The sequence below is a fragment of the Heteronotia binoei genome, chromosome 21 (assembly GCF_032191835.1).
Source record: "Heteronotia binoei isolate CCM8104 ecotype False Entrance Well chromosome 21, APGP_CSIRO_Hbin_v1, whole genome shotgun sequence".
NCBI lineage: Eukaryota > Metazoa > Chordata > Lepidosauria > Squamata > Gekkonidae > Heteronotia > Heteronotia binoei.
The window spans coordinates 31968172-31990159 of NC_083243.1; the positions used below are offsets into that span (position 1 = coordinate 31968172).

General features: G+C 42.6%; 1 protein-coding gene and 1 long non-coding RNA gene across 6 annotated transcripts in view; both read left to right on the top strand.

The window, feature by feature from the left end:
• BCL11B (BCL11 transcription factor B) overlaps positions 1-21988 on the top strand; it is a 190223-nt gene that overhangs the window by 46127 nt on the left and 122108 nt on the right. The window lies entirely within an intron of this gene.
• LOC132590154 (uncharacterized) lies at positions 998-5252 on the top strand. The gene is made up of 2 exons (XR_009556644.1): positions 998-1175; positions 4442-5252. It is a non-coding gene; the product is annotated as an uncharacterized LOC132590154 (long non-coding RNA).

A 21988-nucleotide genomic window follows, 5' to 3' on the forward strand; every position in this document is an offset into this window, starting at 1 on the left:
ATAACTCAAAATGTGTTTATTACTTTGATGCATAGGGAAGGAGGGGGACAAAAATGTTTCCTAACTCAGGAAAGTCTGATTAAAGATAGTTTTTACCCATTCAAGATGTGTGCCTGTTGTGTATATGTTAATTTTAGCAAACAGGGTACACCTTTTGCTTTTTTGAAGGGGGGGCTAAATAAGTTAATTAGGCTTGAGTTTGCTTGCCTGTTTTATATGTTAAAAAAAGAATGGGGGGGGACTTTCATTCTCTAGATTTGTGGCATGGCATGTTTTTTTTGTTTAGTTTTGTTTTGTATTTTTCTTTAACCTTTTGATAATGGCCACCGCTTCAACATCTTTCTCATTAGGATCTTTTATTTGCATTTATGCCGGCTAAATTGTATGGCACATCAGGCCCTTTAACTGGAGAGCGTCTTAATCTAGCCTTTAGAAAATCGCCGAGCAATTAAAACCATTCAGCATCTCCTTTTCTGGTATTCCACAAGCCTGTGTCTCCCTGCCTGGGTTTACCAGGCTTGATCTTTGGAATTTCAGTGCCATGCATAATTTAGGCATAATTGCGCAGCTGCTGTGAGGGCCATGTCTCCCCAGCTGACCTTGGTCAGCTCGCCTGGTCCTTGAATAGATGCGCTGCCTTCACTCCCCCCCCCCCCCAGCTCCCTCCCACCTCCTTTTTACCCGCTACACACTGTCTTCCTTCAGCACACTCCTTTTCAGTTCTTATTCTAAAAAACAAAACAAAACTCTGTGGTTGTTCAAGAAGGTGAGGTAAAGATCTGCAAAGCACCCGTGCATGCTGAAAAAGTGCTGGGCAAACAACGATGCTTAGACGGATAAGCAACATGAATAATTTTAGAGTACTTTAAAAAAGAAGATTAGTAGTTATCTCGGCCCCTCTTAGGATAACTCCTCCCAGAAGCCTTTTAGGGAGGGTAACCAGCTGATCAGGAGAAAAAGTCCCTGCCCCTTTAAAAAGGGGCTTAATGTGTGGAAATGGACACGTGAGACGTTTCGTGGCATGGAGATAAATAACATCACTGGACATTTGCTACAGATTAAACTGATACTAAAAGGACAGCTGGGAGACCGCTTTAAAAAGTTGGAAACCCTGTTTTTAGGGCCACTTTATACCCTATCCAGTTGTAAAGATACGCCAAAGCCCTAGCTACCTGGTAGGTGGTTTAAACATTCATTGGTAATGCAGGCATGTTCTGTTTGACCATACATTGATAAAAGTGTGAGGCTTGCTTTGAGGAACTGAGGTGACTTGTTCAGATGCCACAGGAAGGTAGCTGCTTATCAGTTGGTTGATTTGTTCTTTTTTTAACACAAGCATCAGAGTAGGTTTGATTGGGGCCAGGGGGAAAGACGAACCATTTTGCTGTTTTTGGAGACTCTAAAATGTCTTGGCCAAGAACTGAAAACATTTTATGGGTCTTAGAAATGTGGCATATTTTATGTGTATTAGAAATGTGGCTTCACTGTGAGACAGTTGAGGCGTAATGCTAAACCGAGGCCTTGCATGCTCTCTGTTCCAGTTCTCTCATGTCTTTGTGTATTTTCTGATGGCCAGCAAGCCATAGTTTGCTGTGTTATTTATGCCATCAGCTGTGACTTGGATGCAGTGGAGGACTTCCATCCACATCACGTAACTTTCTCAGTTACTTTTCTGGCAGCAGCCAAAAATGAAACTTGGGGGCAGGGGGGACATTTGGGGCTGTCATTGAAGGGGTGGGGTGAGAAAGCTGCACTGGATCCAAGCCACTGATCAAGTGGTTGCCCTCTGAGCTAGAATAATTTATTGAGAGTTGCAGTTCTGGTCTAGAGGAGAACCTCAATCCATGATTTGCTGTTTTGGAAGAAATAGCAAATGAAAAAGACAGTGGTTTGCTGAGAACCAGGAAGTGTATGAGAGCACTTTTGACCATGAAGCTTGTTCATGTAACTCTGAGCCTCAGGTGGACTGTAGCCTATGAAATTTCAGAGCCCAAATTCATACATTTGGTTGGGCTTTTGCATGGTTGGAAAAATGCAGTGAATCCTTTCCTTCTATGGCACGCAGCATGGACATTTCATTCCAAGGATAGTGATCATGTGAATTGTGGGAACACTCCTATATGTGAAACCAGTTGCTTGATGGATCACAGTGTTCCACCCCACAGAGACTGATGAAGGTGCAAATGCATGAACTAGACTTTTTGAAGCGCCACAGAACTCTTGATTCTTGAGGGATGTTTGTGTGTATTGCTATTAGATTGTGACCATATTCCCCTTCTATTAATAGCATTCCCAGAACTTCTAAATAAAATGACCTCACTAGACAGAGGTAGACAGAGATTTATTTCCACTTTCTTTCTTTTTAAAAAAACATATACTTTATGAAGTGATAACTACTCTGGATTTGACGCCACGCTGATTTCTATTTTTAAGTGACCATGGAAAAGAGTGGGGATGACAGGAATCGAGGAAAGAGGGATGTGGCTTGAACATGCTTTGCTCTTTTTTTTCTCCTCCAAAATACCTTTATTATTATTTTTAATGTTGCCCTGGAGGCTGATGCCATAAACGTGTCTGCTTGAACTCTCGGCCGGAGGTGGGGCCTGAAATCCTAGATGCAAGGGGCTGCTGCTTCTTCTGCGTGCAGACAAAGTCCAGGCTCATGGACGTCTCATGGGTCGTCGGGGGAATAAAAACAGCCCTTGAATTGTTTCATTTTTTGTTGGCGTCGCTTTCCACACACACACACACACATTCCCCCCCCCCCCTCGCTCCCCTGTCCAATTAATTTTCACCTGCCCCCCCCCAAACCGTTGTTTTCTGGAGAGACCTGTTATTAGCTCGTTAAAAACAAAACAGCATCTTGAAACTGAGGGGAAGTTTCCTGAATAGGATGGTTTCCTTTCCTTCCCCCCTTCTTTCTTTCTCTCCCCCTCCTCCTCCTCCGCTTTTCCAGCGGTCGTGGTAGCTAGACTTGGCCAGTTGCCAACCTGTCTTTCCAGCAAAAAAGAGAGAGCCATTTCCAAGTTGCAATTTATAGAGCAGAGTCCAGGTTCAAGGGCTGCAGCCTGCCGGCAGCCCTGGCCTCTTTGTTACTGATTAATGCTGCGAGCAGTTCAGCTGGTTTGGTCACCTCTGTCTAGTCTCTTTTCCTAATAAGCAAAAAAAACCCTCCTTCAGCTGCTGCTTCTATTTTTCTTATTTCCTTTTCTCTCTCTTTAACATGCAACCCTTTCTTTTTCTTACCCTTTTCAGCCACTTGAGGGCTGAAGTCTTTCAGTAAATTCTTCGCCTCGGCTGCTGTGTTTGGGTCTCCCCCCCCTCCCTTTTTCTTCTCCTGAAGGCTCAGAGTTTACTCAGAGTGATTGGTGGGACAAAATAAGCACTTTCAGACATGCCACTGAGAAGCCCTGCTCTTTTCAGCCTATGCTTGAGAAGCAATGGGTGGAGAAGGGCAAGTTAGACATTGAAGCACTGTTCTCTGCCCTGTAACTTGAACACACAGGGCTATACTTTTGACAGACACCTGACAAGGGCTTTGTTTTGAGGTAGTTGAGCAGTCACCTCAGATTCACCTTGAATTTATGCAAATGAGTGATGCCCTTGAATATAAGGTAGAGTTACACTTCAAAGTAATCTGCATGAAAAGCAGAAAAAAATCCAGATAGTTCTGCTGCTTGAAACTTCTTGAAACTGGACCTGTGACTTTGAAATCAGTGAATTTTTTCTAATGTAGGATATTTCAACAAAATGTCATGAATGGTTACCTTAGTCACTTCTTCGGCTTGTAAATAGGATTGCCAGCATCCAGGCGGGGCCTAGAAATTTCCCAGAATTACAAGTGATCTCCAGATGACAGAGATCAGTTCCCCTGGAGAAAATGGTGGACTCTATGGCATTATACCTCATAGAGCTTCCTCCCCAGGCTCCATCTCCAAAATCCAGGAATTTCCCATCCTGGAGTTGGCAACCCTACTTGTAAGTCTCTCATGTGACGGATGACATTGCTGAGGTAAGATGGGGGTTCCTCTCTGGATCGCACACACCAGTTTGCGTAAGCACTCTGGTTATATTTCATAACAACAAAAATGAAGTAGTTTTTTACCTACTTCATTTATATCCCAACTTTCTACCCAATAAGGACCCAAAGTGGCTGTACATCATTCTCTGTTTGTCATCCCAACAACCCTGTGAGGTAGGTTAGGTTGGGAATATGTGACTGGACCAAAGTCACCCAGGAAGTTCCCATGGGCGAGTGGGTAGTCAGACCTGAGTTTCCAAGTTCCTAGTCTGATTCTCTGACCACTGTACCACACCCGTGTACACTTCTGCTGTGCATGTGAAGGAGGAACCAGGAAGGAAATGTATGAGTTTGTCCTCATCTCAAACAAGCTGGAGTTTGTTTGTGACATCTAAATGCAGATTTTTTTTTTTTGAACAGCTGTTCGGCAGTTTCACATGTGAAAATAAAACTTCCAACACAACAGATCTGTACCTTCTTCCATCTGCCTTAGCAACGTCAGCTCAAGTTTATTCTTTCAGTAAGCTGAATAAGGACGTGGTGAGCTGTGATCTCTAGACAATTCAACATGTGTCAAGATCCACGATTCATCAAAATCTACTGGATTAATCAAGTTGGGAAGACTGTAGCATGTGTGAAAACTATAGTTTTCTGGTATTCAAATGCCACGAATAGGCTCCAGATGGTGGTTTTAGGCTGTCTAGATATCTAAATATAGCTAAACAATTAAAACGAAAGCTGATTAGCAAACAGACTACTGAAACAAAGTATATATTGGATAGAGAAGCCTTCCTGAAAATGACTGGGAATTATTATTTTTGACAATGCTTGGTTCACATACAAAGTTGACTAGCTTGTACCATATCTAATGTTGGTTCAGCAAAAGACCCCTGCAGGCACCCGTAGGATTAGGTTTCTAGCCAGGCCGCTCAGTTAAGGTCATCTGACTCACAGTGTGTTTTTGAACTGATGCTGAACAAAGTCGCCCATCCCAAATTTAAGTGATAGTATTAGAAAAAGGAAAGTACATTGGGTTGTTAAAGCACCTCGGGGAGAAATGATGAGTTATTTAAAAAATTCCCAGGATTTATAAAATGGTGACGAAATTAACCTCTTCAAACGATTCTCAGGAAAACTAATGATCAAGACAAATGGCTTGAAAATTTGGAGCTGTTTTTCATTACCATATTTCTTTTATATTAACCAGATATAAAAATGCATGTAAATACTCTCTTTGTTGTGGGTCTGTGATCCTTTCCCTCCTCACCACAACTCCCCCCCCCCTTCTCATCTTTTAAATAGTTACTTAAACAGTACTTCAGGAGCCAGAAAAGTAAAGCAACATATATGCCCTTACCACAGAGCTTGTTCAGACATTTCTCCAAAGTTATTCCAGGGGGGGAAAAATCCCTGTTTGCCTGTAACGCATCCAGAGTTTACCTTTTGAAATGAACCCATTCTAGTATAGTAGGAAGCATGTTGATGTTTTGTGGTATATAGAAACAGGTCTGGACTAGACAATCTGTTTTAAACATAATGAGAACAAGGGAGTTTTGTTCCTTTTTCTTTTTTTTAAACAAACAAGAATGATTTGTAATCCCTGCTCTTTTCTTCATGAGTCTCATAATTTTTGGGGGGTGCACAGGCACACAAATCAGTTGGAGAAACCAAAATGTTCTGTTTATGGCCACAATCTTTTAAGGACGTTGCCTCCACAAACTCCATTAAGTTGAATGGGAGACACAGGAACATTGTGAAATTTGTTTAGTTGAAGATTCTGGCAGATTGTTCCCTGTGGCTGTAATAATCTGGTAAAAGGAATTTGATTTTTTAAAAGTTACTGTGTGTTATTTTCACACTGAAAACTCAAAACGTATTTTAAGCTTGAAAGAAGAGCATCTAAAAAAAAAAAAAAGCTTTCACATCTGCGGAAGCCTGTGTGTGTGGAATCCCTGGGGTCCCATTTACAACAATCTAACAAGATAGAATCTGCCTTTGAATGTCAGTAAATATGGCTAAAGATCACAAAACTGTACTCATAATTGTTCAAGTCTAAAAGGCAGAAAATAGTGTTTCATTAATGTTTATGGTATTAATTTTTTTTAACGGGAGGGAAGAGGAAAAACGCAACGCTGAGCCAATGCAAACTTATGCCTTCTCAAGTGCACATGAATAAATTTCAAGTTACTTTTTAATTACTTTTTCCTGACAACCACATTCATTCTGTGAGACACAGATTTTGATATTCCAACTTTGGTCCAGTAAGTTGCCCACTTATTTTCTCAGCAGAGGTAAGATCATGTTACTGGAACATAGTGAAGAACCGATACTCAGTATGCTCTTTGCAAGGGTACGTTTGAGAACACTGGTCTTTAGAGGGCTCAAGATGAACTTTTAATATGCAAGGGGCAAAAATGCCAAGATGGTCGTGGAAATATCATAGGCAACTCAGTTTGTGTTTGATCATCTCCCCCCTCCCCACCACCAATTGGAAGAAAGAGGCAGACATCAGACTGGGCTTAATTCAGTACCACTTTATTAACCATTTACAACTTATGTGGCAAGGGTACACTCTTGAGTGGCCGACCCAGTGCTGCCGTTCCAGTAAAGTAGCCTTTCTCTTGCCCTGAAAGGCGGTGAGCCTAGCCTGTAAATCCTGCACCCTGTCCTCTGCTAGCTTGGACATTTGTCAGCTCGTTTCCAGTTCTACCAACAGGAAGGTCAGTGCAGTCCCCAGTCCCTCAGTTTTCTCTGTGGCCAGAGAGACCCCAACTCTTTGACTAAAGAGACAGAACGGTCAATCAGCTTCGCACACTGCCCCATACCTCACAGGCCCACAAACAGATAATTGTCGAAAAAGTGGGCTGTGCTGGCCAGGCCCTTCTGGTAATATGGGGCCCACTCCAGGAGGGTACTAAACCGCTCAAAGGCCACACATGATATGGGCTGAGCCCATGGGCCGAGCCCTGTCCATATAAAACTGTTCTTCAAATGCAAAACTGAACTGAGCACAGGTGCTTAGGTATCGCGTTGTTCACCAAGTCCCCCCTTGGGTAAGACAAATGGTGATTGAGGTTGGGCACCACCCCCAATGGGGACACCCTTAAATTAGGCACTAACGACAAGGAGAAGGGGCCCCAAACCCTCCCCTCCCTGCATTCCTTCTCAGTTTTTTTCCTTACCGCCCATTCGATCTGTTTGACTGCTCAAAGGTTATCAGCCCAGTAGAGCCACTTCACGCTCCAAAAAGTAGTACAAAAACAATAAGCAAAACCCTCCGCCAGATTTTCCCAATTCCTGTGGATACAGGTGCAACCAGTGCTCCAGCATGGCCAGCTTAATTGGACTGGGCCCCTTTTTCAGAAGGAGGGTTGCCCCATCTGCCCACTAATCGCTTGTCCCGCTCGAGGTGCCTTGAACCGTACAAGACTTTCCTCTTGAGCACACCGTGAATGCATGGGCCTCCCAAAAGGGACACTCGTGCCAAAACTTGCCCCCTGAGAGCCAGACTCCCAGCAGAGCAGGTGTTGTTGAACTGCTTACCCTGCCTGGGCACTGGAGCCTGCACTGCTCAGTACCCAGTGCACAACATGCCCACTATCAGACCTGTTGTCTGCATTGGGCCTCGCCGGTGACATCACCTGCATCTTCAGTTGTGGATGAATCTAGTCTCACTGCAGGGAGGGATTCGTAGTCGCTTGCATGCAAAACTCATCATACTGAAGCCATGCTGAGCCCACAAAATGTGAGTACCTCCAAAAAATTATGTTCTGATACTGGAACAGGGAAAGAGCCCTTCAAGGCTATGACTGGACCACTGCTCTGGTGTAAATTAAGAACCTTGGCAACCAATTGGCCCATGACCTATCCACCTGACGTCTTTTCAGCCTCTCCTTGAGATCCTCCTTATCCTTCTTCTCCAACTCACTGAACAGCAGGGTGAACATATCCACGTATTCCCCATACAAACCTTGTCCCTCATGGCAGCAGATAGATAGCCACCCAAAGGCATGGCTGATCCCCAAAAGCAAAGCCTTCATGGGCACCGCGTCATATGCCAGCCCCCATGGGTTGGAGTATCCCATCCCCCCATTGACCCATCTGCAATCGGTAGGTGTCAAAGCACTCCCCCACCTCACAGGATGAGGTGGCAGATTTGAGGGCCACCCATCCACATCTTAGCCCACCAATGACAATTGCTCCCTCAAGCTGTGATATAGCCTGTGGCCCAATTCCTTCCCGGCTGCCACTGGAACAAGGCACAGGCCACTACCCTGTTACCACCTAGGAAAAGCTGCTGCCATCATATGGACATAGTGTGAACCGTTGCTCCGCTTGCTCACCACTGGAACACTGTTGAGGTTGCAACTCCGTTATTGCCTGGGGAAACCCACCAGCATTATGTGGACATGACGTGAGCCAGAGCTCTGCTTGTCCCCACTGAAGGACAGGTCTTGACCTGTCCTCTGCACATGTTTCTGCCTCCTTCAACCAGCATCTGGTCCCCTCTGCTGCTGAGCATGTCTGAGCATGTCATCAAGAGGCTGGGTAGGGTGGAGCCATGCTTAAAATAGCCGCTGGCTCCACCCCAACCCAGCATGGAGTTATGATGCTGAGTGTCGTACATCACAGCCTCCTCTCTTTCTGGGGAGGCAAAGCTGCCCCCACCCACAGCTGCCAGTTGGCTCTGTGGGTGGAGGAGCTGAAAAAGTGCCTAACGGGCAATCCTAAACCAGTATTTAGTTAAAAGGAAGACAACCCTGAATGTGAGATGCCTCTTTGAAATGTTATGTACATGTACTCATTAATTGTTATTGGGCATAACTGTAACTTATATGCAGGGGTGGAATTCTAGCAGGAGCTCCTTTGCATATTAGGCCACACCCCCTGATGTAGCCAATCCTCCAAGAGCTTACAAGGCTCTTTTTTGTAAGCTCTTGGAGGATTGGCTACATCAGGGGTGTGTGGCCTAATATGCAAAGGAGCTCCTGCTAGAATTCCACTCCTGCTTATATGTAAATATAAGCAACCCCCCTCCCTTTTGATGGCATGCCTGTGAAAAAATACTAGTCTTGAGTAAATACTGTGCCTTTCTCAGCTCACTTGATTTCTGTAGACTTAGAAGGTTATAACTCTGCTTAGGATCACAGCATGTGCTGATATTATTAAACTTTCATTTGTACTTTAATCACATTATATTACCCATTTTTTTGGGTTGGAGGACTGATGCTGAGAACTGGTAACATCCAGAAGCCAGCAATAGTTTATAAATACATGGCCGCGTCACATTGGTCTGTGGGGCTCAAGATTTATAATATTTAGGCTGGATTTGGAAGAACTATGTTCAGCTTCTTTCAAATGCACAAATCGCAGTGGGTGGCACTGAGGAAAGTTACTGGCTTTGATTCAGTCAAACAAAATTACCTGCTGACTTGCCAGACAGTATTTTCCCAGGAAATCCCCTGCACCCAGCTGACTGGCATTTGTTAACAGCTCTTGTCCCAACCCTTAGAACTGTCAGTGGAGCAAAGCTATAAACCTTTCAAGTAATTTACCCCTCTGACCCTGATTGGGATCCATTGTAGCCAAGTCCTTCCATTGTTCTGCAGTGGGAATGGATGAGTGAATTGCTTTAGTGGATTTCTGGATTGGAGTGACTATGAGCAAATCTATACCATATACTTAAACCAGTTTGAAGCTGGTTTAACTATCATGGCTTTCCCTGAAATAACTACTATGGCTGCTCCTGAAAGCTTGCCCCAGAAGGTTGGACCAGAACCAATGGGTTGAAATTAAATCAAAAGTGTTTTCAGCTAAACATTAGGAAGAACTTCCTAACAGTAGTTCCTCATTGGAACAGACTTCCACCTTTGGAGGTTTTTAAACAGAGGCTAGATGGCCATCTGACAGCAATGCTGATTCTGTGAATTTAGGCAGATTAAGGGAAGGAGGGCAGGAAGGGTTGCATCAGTGCTTTGTTCTTGGGGACCCTTCTTACACGTCCAGGGAAATGGTGTTTGCCACTTTGGGGTCAGGAAGTAATTTTTCTCCAGGCCAGTTTGGCCAAGGATCGTGGAGGGTTTTTTCCATCTTCTGGGCATGGACCAGGTGTCACAGGATATGTGTGTGTGTGGGGGGGGGCAGGTATTTGTGAATGTCCTGCATTGTTCAGGGGGTTGCACTAGATGACCCTAGAGGTCCCTTCCAACTCTATGATTCTATGAAAAAGAAGTTATTAATGTCCTTTGATAGTTAGATCCCTAACCACAGAATTATAATTGCCAGTGGGAGCTCCTTGTCAAGGAGCTGTGATGGTTAAACCAGCTTGAAAAAACTGACTTATGTTTTAAATTAAGATACTTCCCTGCAAGGATGGATGCATTCTAAATCAATTATGGCTTCATGAAAGTTGGGTTTTTAAAAATCAGAACTATTTCTTGTCTTAATCATGAAGATAGCATGAACTGTCTTTCGGGGGAATTGATGAGGCGGGGAGGGCGGGATATAAATGCGAAGAATAAATAAATAAACCTATTTCCAGTGACTGCCTCATTGATCTGAAAGGCTTGTAGACCTTTGATGGGAAAAAGGGTGAGAAGCAGGAACGGGAGTTTGACATCTGTGTGCAAAAACAAAAGAGGCACCACACCAGCAAGGTGACACCTTTTAAAAAATTATTATTGAATTACTTTCGATTGGTGACTGTCCAAGAATTTAAGTGTCACAGTCCCTGCCTTCTTGCTGAATTATTTAATTTAAATACATCTTATAAAATGCCTAGCTTTGATGCTGCAGTAGTAAATTACTTCTAGCAGTAAAAAATATCAACAGCCAAGAATTTTCCTTTTTAAATAAGTGGGAGCATTACCCTCCGGGATTACTCCCAGAAGGACGTTCCTTTTTTGGGTGCATCTCTAGGCTCCCTTGTTTTGACTTGATTAAGTTGGCCAAGAGTTTGCATTGAAGAACATATCTGTGTAAAAAGATAAGCTACGTAGTAATCATGATAATGATGTTAGGAATAGGTTTGTGCAATATTATGTCCAATTATCTGCTTATTCACCCCTGCAGTTGTCTGCCTGTGAAACACAGGGTTTGGCCCCAGGCAGCAAAATGACTGTCTGGAGAAGCTGGGCGTTGTTGAAGAAACCTAGACTCAGCCAGCAGGAATGGAGAAACTGAGGCAAGATGCCAGCTACAGAGACATGAGAGCTGGTGTATCCATTGAGGTAGGGGTAAGCTAGGAAATCTCAGATTCAAATCTTGCCCTTAGTTATGATCTTGCTGGGCAGCCATAGGCAAATTGTGCTTTCTCAGCTGTGATAAGCAGTGTCATACTTTCAGGTGGTTCCTTGCATCCTTCTTCAGAAGTTCATTTGTTGCTTGGCTGAATCTACCCGGTTACATCTTCATTGTAGTGTGATCTGAGGGAACGAGAAAGCAAAAAAGATGATTATGGATTTATACCCTACCCTACCCTTCACTCTGAATCTCAGCGTCTCAGAGCGACTTACAATCTCCTTTACCTTCCTCCCCCACAACAGACACCCTGTGAGGTAGGTGGGGCTGAGAGTGCTCTCACAGAAGCTGCCCTTTCAAGGATAGTTCTGCCAGGGCTATTGGCTGACCCAAGGCCATTCCAGCAGCTGCAAGTGGAGGAGTGGGAAATCAAACCTGGTTCTCCCAGATAAGAGTCCGCGCACTTAACCACTGCACCATACTGGAAAACCATGCATAGTATTAGGCTATGATGGAAGAGTGAGATGAACAGGTCCAGTGAAGAACGGTCTTAGGGGAGAGATACGTTACCTTCCCCCCCCCTTTTACATACACAATCAAATGTTACAATAATGGTGGAACTGTATTTACCTTTGACACTGAACTTCTAAGATTACAATGCTCCCCCCCCCCATCTTGTTTTACTGGCTCACTTTGGGCTCCCAATATTCCTTTGGGACCCAAGAAACATTTGTCAGTAGGCCATGATGTCCCTGTGTTGTAAGGCTAACAATATTTACCTGCAGTGACAATATTTACCTGTTGGAGAACCACTATTGACCCTGTTTCTAACAAATGTATATTGTCAGGAGAATATATTGAAATAATGGTGCGAAGACCATCCACACACCCCGAAGTTTGCTCTTCTGTGCTATACAAAAGCAAAACCCCCCAAAATAAAATAACAGATCAACTCTTTTGGGGGAAAAATGGGACCATAATCAGGAAGGAATGGGAAACAGTGCCCTGACGACCACGTCATCTGAGATCCCTGTTATTGCCTGCTTAGATGATGGTAATTATGCTACGTTTGGCTGTTGTGGCATCATCCCATGTCAGGGCTGGATTAACTGTAACTTACTTAATGCTATAGTTTTGGACTCTGGCTGTATGAAAACCTTTATAGTTGTATAATTAAATTTTGCATCTGTGTGAAATAACTGCTTCTTCTGCCCCATAGGATCTAGAAGTGATGCATTTTCATATCATATAATAGGCTAAACCCTTTGGTTTGTACATAGGTTTTACATAGAGTGGATTCTTCTTCCCCTGGAGGCCTCCCCCACCTACATGTTCCTGAGAATCCATTTCAGGGTAGCCAGCAGGTTGCAGTGGACAGAGGAAGGTGGGAAATGTACACCAGTGTAGTGACTAAGAGTGGCGAAGACTGCAATCTGGAGAACTGGGTTTGTTTCTCCACTTCTTCACATGCAGCCAGCTGAATGACCTCTCAGAGCTGTTCTCTGAACAGTTCTCTCAGAGCTCTCTCAGCCCCAACTGTCAGTTGTGGGGAGAGGAAGGGAAGGAGATTGTAAGCCACTCTGAGATTCTGAACTATATACCAACTCCTCTTCTTCCTCCTCCTCCTCCTCCTTCTCCTCCTCCTCCTCCTCTTCTTTTTCTTCCTTTGTGCTCATGGGACATAGGATGAACCCAGTATTTTTCACACCATAACAGTTCTTGTAGAAAATTTAAGGTTCACATTAGCAGTGCCGTAAAACACCTTTAGCTACCTGCTAGCCACCAAACCACTGCTGCTCCTTTTTGTACTTGCTAACCTCTCCCTAGCCCTGGGCTGTCCTGTTGGAAGAGAATGAGGTAACATTGCAGATGCTTCATTAGCAAGCGTGCCTTAAGGTGTGTACAGAGGTACATTTTTCGATAAGTCAGTGCAGTTTTTCCCATCCTTCTGACTTCACAGCTTGTGTGACACATATATCTGTCCCCTGTTGTGAAGTCACAGTCCATCTGTTGCATGCTTTCCCCACCCAATGAGATGCATTTTACCTGTTCAGAGGTGGCATTTTTAAATGAAGTTACAAGATCCTGATGCAACTGCAAAATATTGAAAATCTGATTGAGGTTTTTTTTTTAAAAAAAAAAACTGGTTCCCAATTATTTCCTACACAGAATTAGTGAAAGAATATGGTATAAGACCACACACAAAGAGAGAACCCCCCCCCCAAAAAAAATAATACTTATATTGTATGTTTATTTAAAATTGTGATAAAATTTCAACAAAAATAGAAGCTTAAAAAACAAAAACAAATTAGTCTCAGAATGGCTTCGAGCATTGTTGGACTCTAGCCCAACCTTTCAGTTCTCAGGTGGGCCTTTCTTTCTTTTAATGGGATGTATATCTTTATCTTCTAATGCAGGGGTGTCGAACTCATTCGTTTTGAGGACTGGATATGACATAAATGAGACCTTGTTGGGCTGGGCTGGGCTGTGTTGGGCCGGGCCATGTGTGTATCTATTTAAGATTAGATAGCAGAATAAACTTTTAAAAGACACAAACAGGAGTAGAGTTTAAAAAAAAAAACTTAAAACATGCTTAAAACATTAGCACGTTGATCTTAAGGTGTTTTATTTGTATTTCTCCCATGGGATCCAGGGAACTGGGCAAAGGAAGCTCTGGCTGTTTCCCTCTTTCTCCAGGGGATCAGGAAGGGGAGGAGCCTCAGCCAATGGAGAAAATCAAGGTTTTGCTCTGTAGCTCCTGTGTAAGCCTTGTAAAGCAAGCTGAGATGCAGAAAGAAGTGAGGGAGAAGGAAGCAGACAAGAGCCAGTTGCCCGGGGGCCTGATTTGACCCTCGGGCCACATGTTTGACACCCCTGCTTGATCATAGAATTATAGAGTTTGAAGGGACCTCCAGGGTCATCTGGTCCAACCCCCTGCACAATGCAGGAAACTCACAAATACCTCCCCCTAAATTCACAGGATCTTCCATAAAGCTTCCATAAAGTTCTTCCTTTATTGTTTGTGGTTAGCAATGGTACAGCAATTCAAGATTGTGCACAGGGATGGCATTCTCCTACCGCCGTACTTGTTTTTGTAACCCTTGCAAGAGAAGGGTGCTCTGTCTCTTTTAAAGAGAGAGCCTGTTTGGTGTAGTGGTTAAGTGCGTGGACTTTTATCTGGGAGAACTGGGTTTGATTCCCCACTCCTCCACTTGCACCTGCTGGAATGGCCTTGGGTCAGTCATAGCTCTAGCAGAGGTTGTTCTTGAAAGGGCAGCTGCTGTGAGAGCCCTCTCAGCCCCACCCACTTCACAGGGTGCCTATTGTGGGGGGAGAAGATAAAGGAGATTGTAAGCTGCTCTGAGTCTCTGATTCAGAGAGAAGGCCGGGATACAAATCTGCAATTCTTCTTCTAAAGTCACATTGCAAAGGGGAAACATGTTTCTGTAGAGTTAAAAAAAACATTGCCTGCTCAGAGATGTGACTTTCAGCAGGGTTAGGTAGATGTGTTTGGCTAATGCACATTCCTTCAAGTTTGCATTGAAAGGCTGTCAAACTTTCGGAAAGATTGTTGACCAGAAACGCTTAAACCTGGTGTGGATAAACTAGAGTGAATGGAGGGATGATAAGGACTAGAATAAAGAAGAGACAGATGAATTGAGGAAATGTCTTGAGTAAGCATGTGGCAAGGAGGAAGATCTGTGGACTGTAATTGGGAAGCATCTCCTCTATAGTAGCATGACCAAAGTTTGTGAAATAGGAGTAGAGTTAGGGCTATTGACCCCCAGGTAGGACCTGGATCTCTCCTATAATTACACCTGATCTCTAGACTGTAGAGGTCTGTTTCCCTGTTTTGGAGGGTGGGCTTTATAGCATCTTGGTCTCTAAGTTCCCTCCTGAAACTCCACCTTTCTCCAGTATCACCCCCAAATCTCCAGGAATTTCCCAAGCTGGAGTTAGCAACCCTAGCATAGAGGACAAGTTTTTTGGGGGAAAATGATGGATTCTATAGAAGAAGATATAACCTTAGAGAAATGACCCTGGAGGTCCCTTCCAACTCTGTGATTCTATGAAATTTATGCCTGTATCGAGGGGAGAGAGAAAGAGAGCGTGCACCTACTTTGTATGACATAGATTGCCAGGGTATTCCTGGTACATCAGTGGTTGTACCTTTAGTATATAAGTGAGATAGAGTATTGCTCTTCTCATTATAGTTCACAAAGGGCTGCACTGCAACTGTGGAATCATATGCCCAAGGGTCCCTTCATTGTTAGTTGTGACATTTAATACTAGGGTTGCCAGGTCTGGGTTGGAAAATATCTGGGGACATGGGGATGGATCTGGGAGAGGGCAGGGTTACAATAGCATGATACAATGCTATAGAGCCCACCCTTCAAAAAAGCCATTTTCTCCCAGAGACCTGATCTCTGTCAGCTGCAGATCAGTTGTAAAAGTGGGAGATCTCCAGGCCCCACCTGGAGGCTGACAGTCCTATTAAACCAGTTTTTGAAGGCACATCAGACCAAAAAAAAAAGGGGGGGGAGGGTTGTGCAGGAGTGCACACAGATCTGTTGTGCCGACTGTACCACTTTGGCAGGTGCTGTTAAATTCCTAGTTTCGGCTAGCAGTTGAGCCAGTGTACTAGACACCCCCCCCCCCCACCTTGGGTTACATTTTGGCATCTGGCAGCCACTTGTTTTCACCCTGATTCCAGCATGCTATTCTGGTGGCAGCATTTTTTTTAAATCCCCCAAACAAACAAAAAAGAAAGACCCCAAATAGACTTTTGCTCTGTTTTCAGTTTGCTGTTTTGAGGCTGGAGCAATCTGAGAGGGGGGGGGGGGGAGCACGTGCATGCTGAAGTATGTGTCATTTCCCCTGCTCCAGCCATGGGAGTCGTGCCGTTATTCCACTAGTTACATTTATATGGGGAGTGGGTGCCACTTCTCAGCGCCACGCCTTTGTTGCAGTTTTTGGGCTTGCTGCCAGAAGATGGCTGCTAGCTCCCTAATTGAATAAAGATCTAAGTAAATTTCACTTGCAATCATGTGACCAGACATTGAGCTTTGCTGAGGACAAAGCAAAACTGGGATATTTTGCACTGTTCGTAGGCACTTATTTTCTCCCTTCTACCCCACAGAATTAGACTAAAAGCTACAGCGCTTGAATTGAATGACATGCCCATAACTCCATTGGGGGGGGGGGGGAAGGGTGTGTGTATTGAGAAATGTGTGTGTTTGTGTGTTCATGGCTGGAGAGGGGTGGCAAGTGAGAGGAGGGAGAAACCTCCCCCCCCACACACACACGATACCCATATAAACATTGTTGGCATGAATTGGGACCTTCCTCTTTTATTAGCTGGCAGCTTGTTAATTAACAGCACATTATTGCCACTTTTCTCCTGACACAGGAATGTATTTTTTTGGAGGGAGAGGGGTGTATGAAAAATTCTTGTGTGCAGTAAAATTGCGTGGCTGAGCACTTCAGAGAGAAAAAAGTCACCTGGTTAAAAAACCTGAAAAGCCCAGCTCTTCCCTTGTTCTCCCTACTACGCTCCTTTGCTAAACGCAAGCAGATTTCTGCAGTCTAGTGCAGAAGGAGGTACCAGGAACACGGCTAAATAAATCATATTTACTGTTGGGTGTTCTTCACAGTGGAGGAGGGGGTCTGTTGGCTGTTTTTAACTTCCTTATTTCTCAGTGTTTGCTTCCTACCTGTTTTTGACCGTGTGCCCAGAAATAGTACTTTTGTCAAGCAAGTAGATTATGCCAACCAGCAGCTCCTTCTGCCAACTAAGCCGCTGGATTGGAAAACTCATTGCCTTTTTTCCCAGCGATACTGAAAGGTATCTCCCCCCATTATTAACAAAAGGAATAAGGACATAGAAGTGAAGGCCTTAAAAATCTCTAAAATGGAAAAAAGTAACGATATATTTGGTTAGACCAGTGGAAGACGATTAGAAGATAGATGGCACCCCCCCCCCCCTTAATGATTGTGTTTGTGTCAATTGTAGGACTCGATAGAGGCAATAATAACCAAAGATATTTTTATTTCCTCTCCATCTTCCTTTCTCCCAGAGAAGTGGAGAATGTGCCTTTCCTTGTGTCTTGTCCTAACTGTGACTCTGTCTGCGTTTTGTTCTGTGAAAGTAAGTTTCTCATAAATCATTCTCTTTTTTTTGACAAACATTTTGTGTGATGCCTTTTGCCCTAACTTACGTGTTACTTGTTCTTTCCCATAATCAGAGTGGTTTATCCCTTTAAAAATATTCATAATTAGATTCACCCGCCCATTCTTTTTGTATTTCTAGGAGTTGACAACTCTTGTGTGAACGCTTACAGTTTTGAACGTGTAAAATGGTTAGAACTGTAAAGTTGTACATGTCTCTGAGTCCTCTGAGTTGATTTCAACACTCTTTGTGGTACCCTTTTACTTTGGGGCTTGGGTGGGGCCTGTTCCGCAATCAGGTTCTTGACAGCTTCATAGACTTGCAGGGAGTGACATAATTACCAAGGTTATCTAGCCCTAGGGGGTAGCTGTGTGCAATATGATTACAGTTCTGTTCCTCCACAAATTGCAAAGAAAGGGATTTTTCAGTAGGTGGACTTTGCTCACTGGTAGGCTTGCGCTTTGCATGTGTGAGGCCCAGGTGAGGAAGTGCAGGTAGCGATTATGAGGAAACTGCCAGCCTTCAATTGAGAGCCCCTTGCTTTGTTTCCTTTCTTTTTCTTCTCTTTCTTCTGTATTTTTCTTCTTTAATTTTATTTCTGTATATGAAAATCTCAGTAAAAAGTTTTTTTTTTAAAAAAAAAAAAAATTCTGTTGCTTTGCTCTATTGGTCAGGTTAAGTGGCTTAGGTTGTAAACTGGTTGCTCTCAGTTCCACATATAGCAGCCTGATTTTGACATTATGACATCTGATTTTGACATTATGACACTATGACACTATTGGATTGGATCTACCTGGGGTGGTTTTTTTTGCTCAATCTTCCCCAATTTTCTTTGTTCCTACATCCCTGTCAAACATGGCTTTTGGACATGTGGATCCCCTGATAACCAGCATAGCCATTTTGGGTAGGCAAAGGAAACTGTCCTTCTACTTTTCACCACCCAACATCTAAACGGACTGTTGGAGGATCAGTTTGAAACCTGTGAATGAGGAAGAACTAGTATGCATGTAATGGTATTTAGTAACTTTTCTGGATCTGGATATTCAGGTGGGGCTTTATGTCTACACCTAGACAGATTCATCCTTTACTGCAAGTTCTAGTTCCTGGAATCAGTTAGAATAAAGATCATCATGCTATATTTTCCAGATTCTGACTCCAGAGCTAATTTTTGCTTTCTAAAAATTGGGGTATTTTAATATTGCAGTTGCTTATTTATCGGTACCTGCAATTGGAGAAAGAGAAAGCTTCATAAGAGTTAATTTTCCAAAATTATTAGATTTATGGGTGGGTTTGGTTTTTTTTTTCATGAAATAGTTTTCCTTATGGGAATGGATGTGATTAGTTAGTCATGCGTACAGTCTAACACATGGGATTTGGGTTGTACATACACAGTTGGGAAGCAGTGACTAACTATAGCTTCTCCCAAAATGTATATAAGCAGCAGCACTCCCATTTGGTATACTTTCATGTTGACACCCTGCAATGAGATTTGAATGTAAGACTTTTGTAAGATATAAGAGAGCCTATAGATGGCTTCCAACTTTTATAATAATTGCCCAGGAATACAATAATGCTATAATGTATAATCTCTAGATACTTTTGTAGGGTGATTTGTTGGAGCCTTCCTGTGTTTATATTCTGATGTTGCTTGTTCTCCTTCACTGTCTGTCTCATGGACCAACAGCTATCAGTGGGTGCATATATTTGTGCTTGATGATATTCCCACAAGCTTCAGTAAGATCAGATAGTAGGAAATGGGAAAGATCTTAAACTTCAAGATACTGGAGAGCTGCTGAACGGACAGTACTGACCTCAATGGACGAATGGCTCATGAGTTCATGTGTTCCTAGAGACAAGAAAGAATGATCCAAAGATGGAGAAGAAAAATGTCTTTCTAGGCCTCAAGGTTCCTAGTAGTGAAAATATAAAAAGTCCCTCCTCCCTGAACCTCTTTATTTAGGCCTTGTACATATGTTTTTAATGAGCCAGTTGTTTGCTATTGATGATCATTTATTGCAACTACCCTTGGTGTCTTCCCAAGGCCAAATGAATTCCTCCTTTTCCCTTTACTAAGCCCTGAAAATACTCAATGAATTTCATAGCAGGATTTTGCGGCGAAGAAATTAAGACAAAAATCAAAGTTTATATGTTATGATTCCCCCAAATTTCTGGTGGGAATACTTTGCGATAAAAACTGCATATCCATGGAGGTTTTCCCTGCCAGTTTGTTTAATTACATTAAGTAGTGGTATAACCCTCAGTAGAAACTAAACCTCTGCTAAATCCAGTTACTTGAATATTGAATCATAAGGAATAACTAGCCTGGTGTAACGTATTATAACAATCTTTATTAAATTAGTAATTTGAAGTGCTACTGTTTTTTTATTACAAATTCTAATATGCCTGCACATTTTCCTCTTATCACTCGTTAAAAAGTCTGAAAAGGGGATTGAATTCTGTTAGGGAGAAAGAACAACTAAGGAAGCTGTTTAGAATGCTAAATTGGAAAGCTAGTGATGATTTTTGCAATCGGATCCTGTTCATCTTTCAGAGAAAATCCACTATGCTTACATTGAAATGCCATCTACCACCTCAAAATTAAGGTTAAAGGGGCCACTTTGTTGAAACTAATTATAACCCTGTTCAGTTTTCTTTCTTAACAGAACAACAACAAAAAAAGATTTGTAACATTTTAGAAACTTGGCTTGCAACACAAGAGGCCATAGAAAGACTCTCCCTTTCTCTCTGTTTTGTACATTGTGACATAAAGCATATATATAGTCCAAGCGTATATATATAATTTTCCTCAACACCAAAGCAAAACAGAAACCTAGAGGAATTTATTTTATCAGAATTATAAAAATGAATGGGATGTATCCTTTTCCAGGCTAAATCCTAGTCTGTTCTTTGACCTCTGACAGCACAGTTCTTTTGTTTTCCTAGTGTTTTTATCTTCCCATCCATCCATCTGCTTGGGGTCTGAGTAACCAACATCACACACTTTCCTGTATCTTGGCTAAGGAAACAAATGCTGTCAATAGAAAATTGTAAAGCTTGATGTCAACAAGATAACACATGGAATATAAAACTAGAAATTACCTTTTTTCAAATGAGACAGGTACCCCCTGTGGTTCTGAAATTCTTCTTTGGTTGTGCGTAGACATCTAGATAGAAATGTGTTAGTATGTGTCTGTCAAACCCACAGCAACAATCACATTTGCTCTCTTTTCTTGTTAGGTTAAGAAGGCTTTTCTGTCTTTACAGTGATGCTCTGATGGCTAAAACTCCTCAATTTTTAGGTTTTTTAGAAAAGGGTTCAGGCTGCATTTAAGGGTTTGTTTTCTGTTGATGTTTTGAGTTCTTATATTGCTGTTTTAATCATAAACTGGATATTTCTTAATAAGGCTAGTCAAGAGTTTTTGAAATAATAAGTACATATAAATAGTAAGATAATCAGAGCCATTTGCTATGGACAAAAGATCAGATACCATGTCAGTGGTCATTAGCCATATAAAGTCATTAATGGCCACGGTCTCTTTTAGTTCAAAGTGTATCTAGTTATTAATTTACTATAACTTTAGTCTAAGTAGCTTCTTTAAAGCAGTTATACCCAAGTTCACATAGCTTTCCGACCTTTTCCAGAAAACAGCATCAGAAGTTGATTCTAAACCAACCAAAGGCAGTTTTACTGCTTGGTTGATAAGTATTCTTTAATATGTCACTTAAATCTTGGCCCATGTGATTTAAAAAACCATGGCTTCTTTTCCTGTACAATGTGAATATGGTGGTTTGTTCATTTACTTTAACCATTTCAGTACCATTTCTCCACTCAGAAAATTCTGTTTGACGCAGTTCATAAGCCATAAAAATCAGTACTGCGCAAATGTTTATGGGGTTGCCTGGGCATAAGATGTAAAATGCCCTCCTTTAAAGTAGGCAGCTGAACTACGGTTTCTTCTGAGCTTATGACTCTTAAGAGATTTGTAATAATATTTACTGTTTATTTCTGTACTTTTCTCTGACATGCCTCTAAATTCTTTGCTTATTTCATTTCATATCTTTTTGTCCTGCTCGTCCTTGAAGAAGCTCACGGTGGCAGGCATAATCCATAGTCTTCCTCTGCCGTGATTTTATCCTCCCCAAAGTCACTGGTTGGCTAAAGTCAGCCACTGAGCTTTATTGAGGCGGGGGGGCTTTAACCTGAATGTCCATGATCAAAGTCCCAACACTGTAATCATTACATCAACTCTGGCAACATATGCCCGGTCAATTCTGTACTTAATCAGATGATCACTCATGTTTAAGTAACACTCCCACCACCTCTTCCTTATATCTTCTTCAATGTAGGCTGAGTATATCCCATTTTTTCCCACATCCTTCAGCACCTGCTTTATCACTTCATTGTTCTATTTCAAATTCTTTTTATCCATTGTACATACATCTTGAATGGTGTTGGCCAGAATAGCAACGCAAACAGCTGTTTGTCAGGTTTTGCAACTAACCGGCGCTGAGCATGCTCAATTACTATAGAATGTGCTCAGTAATCACAAGCGACTTGC